This window comes from Lemur catta, chromosome 8, assembly GCF_020740605.2.
Source record: "Lemur catta isolate mLemCat1 chromosome 8, mLemCat1.pri, whole genome shotgun sequence".
NCBI lineage: Eukaryota > Metazoa > Chordata > Mammalia > Primates > Lemuridae > Lemur > Lemur catta.
The window spans coordinates 2,387,789-2,399,230 of record NC_059135.1 but is presented as its reverse complement, the minus strand read 5'-3'; positions in this window follow the sequence as shown (position 1 = coordinate 2,399,230).

Sequence of the window (11,442 nt, the reverse complement as noted above, 5' to 3'; positions counted from 1 at the left end):
GTTGGCTGGGAATGGTGTGTTGGCTTTGATTCTGGCTGGACTCAGTAGTGTGGTCTCCATACAGCTTCCCCAGCTGTAATCCTTACCTGCGACTTCTTTAATTGCCTCAGTGGCCCAGGCTGCAGCAGTTTGTGATGGTGGTGGTGCAGTTTTGCTGGAGGCAGGAGTGGTGAGTGGGCTGTTGGACTGGGTGTGTGTGGGTGCAGTGGGCTGGCAGGCTGCGTGGTGGGCTCTCTGGAGGGCAGGGCCGCTGCCAGGCCAGCTGTTGTGCGGAGGGTGGGTGCATGCAGGCCCGGCAGCTGCCTGGGGCTCTCTCCGAGAAGTGGTCAGGGCCACTTCTGAGCCACCTGTTGGGCTGGGGCATGCATGGGCTGGGCAGCTGTGGGGGCTCTCTCTAGGGGTTGGGGCCACCTCTAGGCCAGCTGTTGGATTGGGGGACGGGCCAGTGCTGGGTGGGAAGCTGCACTGGTTTCTATCTGTGGGTGCAGGGCTGCCTCTGGGCTGGCTGTTGGACTGCGGGAGGGCCAGGTAGTTGAAAAGGGCTCTCTTTGGTGGGGTAGGGTCACCTCCAGGCCAGCTGTCCTTCCAGGGGTGGGTGAGCACAGGCAGACGGCTATGCAGGGCTTCCCTGCTGTGAAGGTCTGCCTGTTTCTCTGGGGATAGGGTGCCTGAGCGTTTGGATGTTGGGGTCTCAGTCTTTCCTTTGGACCTAGGCTCTGGGCTGTTGGGGTGTTGATACTTCAGGCACCTGTGTGAATGCAGTGGGATGATGGCAGGGTCTCAGGGACAGAGGGAGTTGGTGACTACTGCCCCGAGGGGAAGATGCACTGCAGCTGTGGGTCTGGTTTCAAAATGGTGCTGTGCTGTAGCAGCTTAGGCTGTGGGGGTGGGGGGTGTCAGGGGGCTCCTGCTCTGGGGCAATGCAGCCATGCAGACTCCCAGCAACCGCCCACACTGGATTTGCATCCTGTAGCAGTGACTGCGGGCATCCAGAGCAGTGATGTGGACGGCTGCAGGTCTGCACCTTGCCTTTACCTATAAGAAGAAGTACCCCCAGACTCTGAGCTGGTGGGGGGACAGTGTGGCAGAGGCCAGCGCTGTGCTCCCCTCGCGGGGTGCTGTCATGGGCCTCTGTGCTGCTCAGGGACTCCCTGCTCCCCTCGTGCCTTCCAGCTACTTCCGCAGTCACTCCAGTTGAAAGATAGTGGTGGATTTGCCGGTCCCTTTTTGTGGGGGCATGAGTGCCAGGCAGCTCTAGTCAGCCACATGCTGGTGTCTGATACTCGCACTGTCATCTGATGTCATAAAGGCCCAGGAAGGAGCATGCTGGCCAGTGGGGGAGCAACAAGGTGCACGCCAGTGTTTGGACAGAAAGAGGATTTTCGGGTACTTTGGGAGAGGGGCTTTTGAGTCCTTCCACCTAAATAAGAAAGTTTTTATAAAAAGCTATGGGAAGTATGAGTAGGTGCTGCCCTGATGGGAGACGAGGAGAAAAGCCCTGGACACTTCCCTGGTCCCCAGGCACGAGATGTCTGAACCCGCAGCTTCTGCCTGGCCCAGCGCTGTCAGGCGGGGCCTGGCCCTGTGCTGCGGGGGCTCCCAGGGTGTGGCCACGCTGCTGGCCTGGCAGAGCTGGCCGTGTGGGGTGTGTGCGGTTACAGCCCTCCACTTAGTTCAGCAGGTGCACTGTGCCCAGTGCAGGGCTAGGAACGGATGGCTTCTACAGCCCTAGGGATGTTGGTCCCTCAGGGCGTTTGTCCTCTGACAGGAGCAGGCACCTTGCAGGCTCTGAGTTCTGGCACAAAGGACACTCTCTCAGAATCAAGCTCAGGGAGCGTCCACCAGAGCCTCTGCAGGGGTCCTGTAGCCTGGCAGGGAGGGGGAGAGGCTGGGGGAGGCTGGGCAGGGGCCAGGCGGATTTGTGCCCCCTGTATGAAAAACTTCGGAGAATGACAACTTTAGCTCCAGCCCTCACTGCGTTTAATCTGGACCATAACCAGGGTTCCAGCAAGTTAAAGGTGACCCTCATCCTGAGTTTTATTGTTCCGATGTTGGTCCTTTAATATGTAATTTGGCCTGATGTTGAGCTGAGAAAATGCATTGTCTTATTTCACCCTTGACATTTTTATTGCAGGGAATTTTCAAATCTGTGGGAAAGACTGTTCGGGCTGCTTCCTTGGGAAGTATTTAAAGGGATACGAGTCAGCTACTGAATGCAGGGGGAGAGGAAAAAATTGGGGAGAAGGGAGAAAGAGAAAATACAAAGGAACTGAAGTGTAAGGACCCTGGTCACAGCATTTACTTCTCCACTTGTTCTTTGTATCCTGTTTTGAAGTAAGATGTATTAACTACTTTCCCAATAGTTTTTTCTTTCTGTTGATCAGATGTGAATTGAGCCTCCTATTCCTCTTTAGGGGGAGGGACCCGTCCCCAGCTCTGAGACCTCGGCTGTTTCTCTTTACTTCTCTGGGCGTTTGCCCTTCACGTGCAGAAGGAGACCAAGAATGTCCACTGCTCAGGCTTATTTCGAGGGTTAAACGAGGTTCATTGCTCATTCAGCAAGTGCCTACATGTACTTGGCCCCGTGCTGGGAGCTGGCTTCTGCTCTTCTGGGGCTTATCAAGGGATAAGGATGCTGTTTAATGAGCGATGGATCAAAGTGAGGGTGAGAGGGCTCCTTGCGGGAAGATGTACTCAGGCGAAATCTGGTGTCTGGGAGGAGTTTATTAGAGAAAGGGGCAGACCTGGGAGTGGAGGAAGGAGGTAGCTTGTGCAGAGGTCCGTGGTGGGAGGGCATCCATGCACGCGAGGGCTGAGAGGAGGCAGGCTGGTGAGGCTGAGGGCGGAGGGCTGGGGGAGAGAGGAGCAAAAGGGAGCTGGGGAGCCCAATGGGTGGAGACCACGGAGCATCTGCTGGGTCAGTTTTAAGCAGGGAAAGCCACATAGGACTTGCATTTTGGGAAGTGTGTTCTGACTGCAGGAGCTGGCCTTGAGGTTTGGGGGAGGCCAACAATCTGTGCATTGCTGGAGTCCAGCTTTGCTATTGGCAGCTTGGACTGTGGTGGTGGGCGGGTGGTGGAGTGGGATTGAGAGAAGGGGGCTGATCTTAGAATTGTTCAGAGAGTAAGATCCTCTGAACTCGGTGGCTGGACAATGGGTGGTAAGGAAGAGGATGGTGTCAGGATGAGGTCTAGATTTCTGCCTCATGCAACAGGATAGAGTTTTGTTGTTCACTGAGATGGAAGCTACCAGATGAGGCCTGGCCTTGGAAATGTCAAACTTGAGTTATCTTTGAGATATCCGGTGGAAAATGTGGAATAGGTTATTTGAATGTGCCATTTTGGATTCAGAGATGAGATCTGGCCGCGTGTTTTCATCCTTTCCTGTATCCACACTGACTGCCACGTGGCTTTTCAGTTCCTTCCTTGAGAGGCAGAGTGAACTTTCCTGACCCTTGACTGGGCAGTCAATTCTCTTCCATAAAAAACTCAAAAAACCTTGACCCCACACTCCCCTTGATATGAAAGTTTGTGTCCCCCGAAATTCATTTGTAGAAATAACCCCCAAGATGGTGGTTTTAGGAGGTAGAGTTTTGGGAGGAGATTAGGTCACGAGGGCTTAGCGCCCTTATAAAACAGGCTCCAGGGCTCGCTCATCCCTTCCACCACATGAGGACACAGAGGGAAGGCGCCATCTCTGAATGAGAAAGTGGCTCTCACCAGACACCAAATCTGCTGGCACCTTGATCGTGGACTTCCCAGCCTCCAGAACTGTGAGAAATGAATTTCTGTTGTTTATAAACTACCCAGTTTATGGTATTTTGTTATAGCAGCCTGAACAGACTAAAACACCCCCCAGCTATAGCTGCCTTATCTCTTTGCTTCCATGCATGGTTCACACTCCTCCAGGTTTGCTGTCTCTGTGATGAGGCCCTTCAAATACAGCTCCTCAAGTACAGTTCCTAGAGAGTAGTAGTTCCTCTCCATCTTTGGAGGAGACCTATGGAACTAGAGAGAGAAGGCATCTGCCTCCATGCCTGACATACGGTGGTGGGACAGGCATAGTATAACCACTACAGATATTCTTTTTTAAATAGGGGGAAATGAGAGACACAAAACTAGTAACTGGTCCATGGCAATTCTGAAATCCAGTTGGGCCAATGTTAGAAGTTCCTTGATTAGGTCTCAAGTCCCAGAAATTATTCTCCATAGTGTTTTACGCTGCCCTCTGGGCTCTTGGTTCCACACTCTGAGTCACACTTCCACTTTTTTTTTTTTTTTTTGGTGAACAGTAGTGCATGTTTTCAGTGGGGTAGTTTTCATAGCCTTCTTATTATTAGTAGGATTTTGTGGGTCAAACTGCTTCCTTTCATTTAGTTCTATCTTTATCCATTTCAGTTTAAGCTAGAAGTGTTTTGCTAATATAAATCTCTCAAGAACTTTGTGGATCATATGTGAATCCCATTGCAGGTGAACCCATTAGACAGAAGCTACATTCACAAATGTTTTCTGAATTAGCCCTTGAGCTTTGTTTTTTTTCTTCTTAGGGTTTAGTTTGCTGTTCTTTTCTAATTTCTTGAGATAGAGACTTTGATAATTGATTCTTAGCCTGTCTTCTTTTCTCTTATGTGCATTTAAATTTATAAAATTTCCCTCTGAACATTGCTTTAGCTTTAATCTTAAGTTTTCATGTTACATTTTCATTTTCATTCATTTCTAAATATAATTTCTATTATTATTTCTTTTTGACTCACAGGTTATTTAAAAGAGTATGTGGAAATTTTAATTTCTGCACAGTTGTAGCTTAATTCCATTGTAGCCAGAAAATAGAGAACACAATCTGCATGTTTTCAATTCTTTGAAATTGTTGAGATTTCAACATGTTGCTCCAATCTTCTGTATATTTACTGATATTTTTGTCTGTTTATTCTATCTATTTTGGAGAGACATTTGTTAAAATATCCAATTTTTATTGTGGATTCATCTATTTTTTCCTTTTATTTGCATAATATTTGATTTGCATATTTTAAGCCTATATTATTAGGTGCATATGAATTTGGAATTGTCATGTCTTCCTGATGGATTGACCCCTTTATTATTATAAAATATGCCTCTTTACTTCTATTCATGTTTCTTGCTTTTGAGTTTAATTTGTTATTATAGCGTCACTGGATATCCATTTGTTAATGCTTGCATGATATATCATTTTCTATTCTTTTGCTTTCACATTTTCTGTGTCCTTATATTTAAAGTCTGTCTCTTATAAGCATCACAGAGTTGGAGTTTGTATTTTATCCAATCTGATACTTTATTTTTTAATTGACACATTTAATACTCAATTTATATTTATTATAATTACTGATATATTTGGGCTTAAACCTATCTACCAACTTTTTTGCTCATATGATACATGTTTCTTGCCCCAGATTTCTCTTAAAGTGATTTTCTGTATTTTTCATTTGTATTTTCCTTTCCTTACTTAATTTTCTACTGACTTATCTTCCAGGTCTCTAATTCTCTCTTCTGCTATATCGAATCTAGTTTGAAAATCATGTATTGAGTTGGAATTTTTTGATCTTTTTTAATGAAGTGGAACTTATGTACAGTAATCCTAATTGTTCATGTAGGCTGATGAAATGGAACACACACACATATCTATATCTATTTTCATATCCAAATAATTACCAACCAGATTAAGTTCACAGCACCTCAGATTCTCCTTCTTTTCCTTTGTCGCTCATATTTTCCTCAAAGATAACCATTTTTTTGACCTCTAGCACCATGGATTAATTTTGTCTGTATTTGAATTTCCTACGAATATATTTCATTGTATTTATTCTTTTGTATCTGACTTTGTTGACTGAACATTATATCTGAGATTGATCCCTGCTATTCTCTGCAGCAGCTTTTTTATTGGTATGTAACAATCCATCATATGACTACACCACATTTTATTTACTCATTCTATTGTTGATGGTTATTTCAATTGTTTCCATAATAGCATTATCTTGTGACTTTTTTCTCTTGGTGTGTGTCCAGTGTGTTTGGTAATTTTTGACTAAATGCTGGACATTGTGGTCATAAGTTGTTGAGGTTCTGAATAATGTTATCCTCCCCTAGGGAAGGTTTACTTTTGCTTATCGCAGGCAGTGAGATTAGGGGCAGATCATTTAATTCAAGCAGGTAGTGAGCTGATTTGAGGTGATTTTCAGTCTTTGTGAGGCCAAGTTTACTTCTGGACCATTGTGATTCATATGTGATGCTCCTTGGTGCACTCTGAACAATTTCTCCACAACATAGTGAGAGTGCCCAAAGTGCAGCTTTTCAGACACGTAACTTTTGCTTTCTCCAGGGCCTGTCAGCTTCTGGGCTACTGTTTGCAAACCAGCAATCCCTTTGATGAGACAAGTGATGCAGAATGTTGGGCTCACGTTCATGCATTTCCCTTATCCCCTAGGGAACTCAGCTCTTAGTTGGACTCCGAGTTTTTCCCTCAGCCCTGCGGGACTGATGAAACTCTGCTTAACTGGGTAGCTCACTCATGGTAGCCACTTTGTGCTTGCTTCTAATGCTCTCAACTCCTTGCTGTTTAGGAATTTCAAATACCTGCAGGGTGAATGCAGCGCATAATGCCAGGCTCATCTCAGTGCAGTTCCCTTATCCCTGGGATCTTGGTGTTTTCTCCAGTGTTTCTTCTTATGTTTGGCTGGGAGTTTGGCCTGATAAATTGTATTCTGTCATGCTAGAAGCAGATTGATGAAATAATTCCAGACCACTTGTTTTCAGTAGCAGTTTGCATTAGAGTATTATCAGATGATTTTGAAATTTGATTATTATAATAGCCAGTAAGGTAGTTAGCAGGGTTATTGTCTCTATTTTACAGATGGGGACACTGAGGCTATTAAGAGGGGTTAAGTGGTTGGTGGAATTTGCATAGCTAATATGTGAGGGCCATCTTCTTAACCCTCATCCAACACTGAAATCCCCTTGCACTGTACTGACACCACCTACTGGGTCCAAATTGTGCTCAGGGAACAGGAAACAGCAGTAACTGGAGAAGAGGAACCTGGTGGGTGGTGGTTCAGTCACTCAGTTAAAAGAAAGGTACTCAATGAAACATGAGTGAAATTCCCTATAAACAAATACCATGTGGATGCAATTATTTTAGCTGTAAGTGACTGGGGAATCCCAGCAGCAAATAAACCTCCTCCACATGCAGCAAACCGGGCCATCACCACCTTCTCTGAGCAGAGGTGGTGAGAAGCAGAGCTGCAGACGCCAGCCCTTGGTGAAGGGCGTTTGGGACTGTGGAGGTGCCTTCTAGGGGGCAGCTGCTTCTGGAGTGCCTCCGCAACGCAAAGAGCAGCAGTCCAGGTGGATCATGGACTTTTCTTGGCTGGTCTTGGCAATTTGCAAACTGATTGTACGAGCAGAGTACCGTTTGGTCCACCTTTCCTGAGAGACATGCCCACTGACGGGCAAGGAAGTCGAGGCTCAGTAGGGTGTGACAGTCCCCAAGATGCAGAGCCCTAATAACCTATCCTGGGACCTGACCACATCACAGGATCCTCCCCTGTGCCTGGCTGCCCCTCAGAAAGATCCCCCGCTTACTGTCGCTGTACATCTGGGAGGGGAAGTGACCCTCCTCAGGTGGATTCCTGGATGTTGTCTGGATGTTGCCTTATTCCTGTGTGGCTTGAAGAGCAGAGTCTGGCGGGTCTGGAGGCTGATACCAAGCTGGCCCCCAGGAGTGCCTGAGGAAGGCACATGAGGATGAGTGGACAGCTGGCACCCAGTGTGACTGCCCGGTGGAAACCAGGCTCCTTCCACTGACTGTAGAATTTGCTGTGTTAGTGCATTTGCTGAGTATGGGGCACTCGTCTCAGGACAGGTGGCGTCAGATCCCCTGGTTGCCGTTCCTTGCGGGAGCCCCCTCAGCTCTAGGCTTCCTTGAGTGTGTGCGTGATCCCCTGGGAAGCTTTCCTTCAGCCCCCTCAGCGTGCGGTACCAAGGCCACGAGGGATCCTGTGAGAGACTGGGCACTGTTGTTCCTCGCAGACACACTCTCTTCACAGCCCTCACACGAGGACTCTGGGCCCTGGCAGGGGGCTGAGAGCTCAGTGGAGTTTTCTGCAGCTGCAGATCCAGGGGTCACACTTCCACAGCCTCACGGGCAGTTCCCAGAGCTACTAACAAGCCAGTCACACCTCCCGCCTCATACCTCAGCATCCTGGGGCTGAGGGTGTGCCATGTTCTGAGTTCTTTCAACAGTCCTCACGTGTCCACTCTCCTCAGTGCTTTATGTTCTCTTAAATGCAAACGTTGACCTTGATATCTCTTTCCCCAAATTACCGCTTATGGACTGAATCATGTCCCCCCAAATTCATATGTTGAAACCCTAACCTTCAGTGTAACTGAATTTGGAGAGAGGGCCTTTAAGGAGAGTATTAAGATCATAAGGGTGGGCCCCAATCTGATAAAACTGCTGTTCTTATAAGAAAGGAAGAGATGCCAGAGATCTTTCTCTCTCCATGTGTGCACAGAGGAAGGCAGCCGTCTGCAAGCCAGGAAGAGAGCCCTCGCCAGAAACCAACTCTGATGGCATGTTGTTCTTGAACTTCCCAGCTCCAGAACTGTGAGAAAATAAGTTTCTGTTGTGTCAGCCACCCAGTTTGTGGCGCTTCGTTATGGCAGTCTGAGCTGACTAATACACTCTTCAGTGCCAGCCAAATCCTGAAAAATAGAGCTCCTCCTCCTCACCCCCATATTGAGGAAGCTGCACACTCGTTCCTGGTTTCTTAAAAGCATTTTTAATATTATAAAGTACATCAAGTCCATCAACTACAAAGTCTCCCAAGTAAGCAGAATGAAGAACTTCAGCTGTGGTGCCTGTACACACAAATCACACCACACCTGTGCCCCCCTCACACCACATATACCACCCGCCCACACATCACACATGGCACATATACCACACACACCCCTCACATATACCACCCCCCCACGCCGCACACATGGCATATATACCACACACACCACTCACATATACCACACCCCCACACCACACACATGGCATATATACCACACACCACACCTCACGTATACCACCCCCCCACACCACACACATGGCACATATACCACACACCACACCACACATCATACACAGCATATACCACAAACACCCCACACCAAACACACCCACACCATACATGCAACCCCTGTCACATCTCCTACACCCCTGTACCCCCCACCTCCCCACACCACACACACACACACACACACCACACCCCTCTCACACACCCTCATGCGTGCCCCCCAACACCACATGTCCAGCTCCCACACTGTGGCTTGGCATGTGTGTTTGGAGTAGGGTCATGATTAGTGACAGAGAACTTCTGTTGTTTGAGTCCAGAGGCAGCGACTGGGGAGGTCCAGGGAGGCTCCTGTGTGGCGCCCCTGAGACCGCGGCCTCCCGCACTCACGCACGGAAGGCTCGCCGGCCCAGGCCTCGGCTAAGTCAGGGGGACAGTGCTCGAGAAGATTCCTTCTGGGCTGGACCATTGTTCCCTCCGCAGTCATTCCTGTGGCGGGTTGAACCGTGTCCCCCAAAACGACAGGTAGAAGTCCTAACCCGGGTTACCTACGAATGTGCCTTATTTGGGAATAGGGTCTCTGCAGATGTGAATAAGGTAAGGTGAAGTCACACTGGAGCAGGGTGGGCTGTAAAGCCAACGTCTGGTGTCCTTAGAAGAGGTAGGAGAGGGATTTTGGGAGACAGACACAGGGCAGACGGCCACTCGAGCATGAGGTCTGATGCAGCCCAGGCCTGGGCCAGATTCTCCCTCGCAGGCTCCCGCAGGAACCAGCCTGCTGATGCCTGCATTCGGAGCTGCGGCCCCCAGAGCTGTGAGAGTACCTGTCTGTGGTCCTGAGCCACCCCGTGTGCGGCAGTTTGTCATGGCGGCTGCAGGAAGCAAATACGATCCCGTAAGCATTGAGCACCAAGGTGCTGGGCAAAAGGGACAGACCTGGTCCTGCCCTCCTGGGCTTTCAGCCACAAGCAGATGTAACATGAAAATGTCTTGCTGGGTCGTCCTGTGGGCCCCTGAGGAGGGGGCTTGGCCCCGTACCCCATGGATTCTGGCCCACTTGGTGATGTGTCAGTGTCCCGGGGCGGACAGACCTTATGAGGAGCCTGGACCTTGTAAAGGGGGTGACCTTTGGATGCCAGAATTTTTCCAGAACAATCCAGCAGGCTGGGGATGGGGGAGGGTGGACAGATGGCTGCCTACACAAAGGCTTGGGGTTTATGGTTCAAGTTTAATGATATCATCCTGGACACGTCTGACTCAGCTCTGCGATGGTGGGGCTCCCACGCGCTCCTGGGGGCTGGTTTCGGCCGGGAGGGGCCTCCCTCCGGCTGCCTGTGATCCACTCATTGCAGGCATCTTTCCAAAAGTTGCTTCTAATGAGCCTTACCTTTGGCCTGCATGGCCAGAGGCTTGAGGTGGAGTCCGCATTCTTACAAGTGTTTAGAATCATTGAGAAGGGGGAGAGGCCGCCCTCTGATCCGAGCCTCAGCAGCTCTGGCAACCATCAGCCTTGACAGACTTCTCCTCCGCTCCCCTCTCCAGGCCCGGCCGCCCCCTCGGCAAGTCTTGGAGGAAGGCGGTGACCTGGGTGTTGGTCCTCTGGGTGCCCTAACCCCCTCGGCTCTGTCACAGCCTCCCGTGGCCTTGGCGCCCGGGCATTGCTGACTGTTTTCAGGAGAATGTCGATTTGCACTTGGCAAGTCCTCTGGCAGGGCCTACCCCAGAGGCAGCTTCGGGAACTGTTCTGGTTCCTCTCAAAGGAAAAACACATAAATTGCCAGCAGCGTTTTATGGAAGGATTTGAAATGAGGAATTCCTCTGCCCCAGGGGTGACACCCATCTGGGGGGCGTGGGCGGGGCGCGGGCATGACCCCATTCCAGGTGCCTCACTCCAGCCCTGGGAGTCATGTAGATGCTGGAGCCCCGGAATGTTCTCTGATCCCAGTGTCTGATCTGCATCTCTCTGGGGCCAGTAGGGCTGTGAATAAATGAAAGACTGTATGGACGGTGGGCGGATGGGTGAAGGAGTAAAACTTTTCTTCACAGACATTGACCTCCGTGCTTTGGGGCGATCACAGACCGGGCTGCCGGGCGTTAAGTCACTCCACTGCATGTCTCAGCCTGGAGGAAGTTACAGTGCCTCCATAAGCACAGCGAGATTTTAAAAACATAAGGCCTTGTGGGACCAAACGGAAGTGACTGTCACGTGTCAAGTGCTCAGAGCAATGCTCTCTGGGCAGAGGCTGGCTGGGCCCCCTGCACCCCAGGAATTAGGAATGACAGCTCCAGGGCACCTGCCTTCTCAACATGTAGGTCCCACTCCTGTTCCCCCCCAGCTTGGGGTCCCTGCC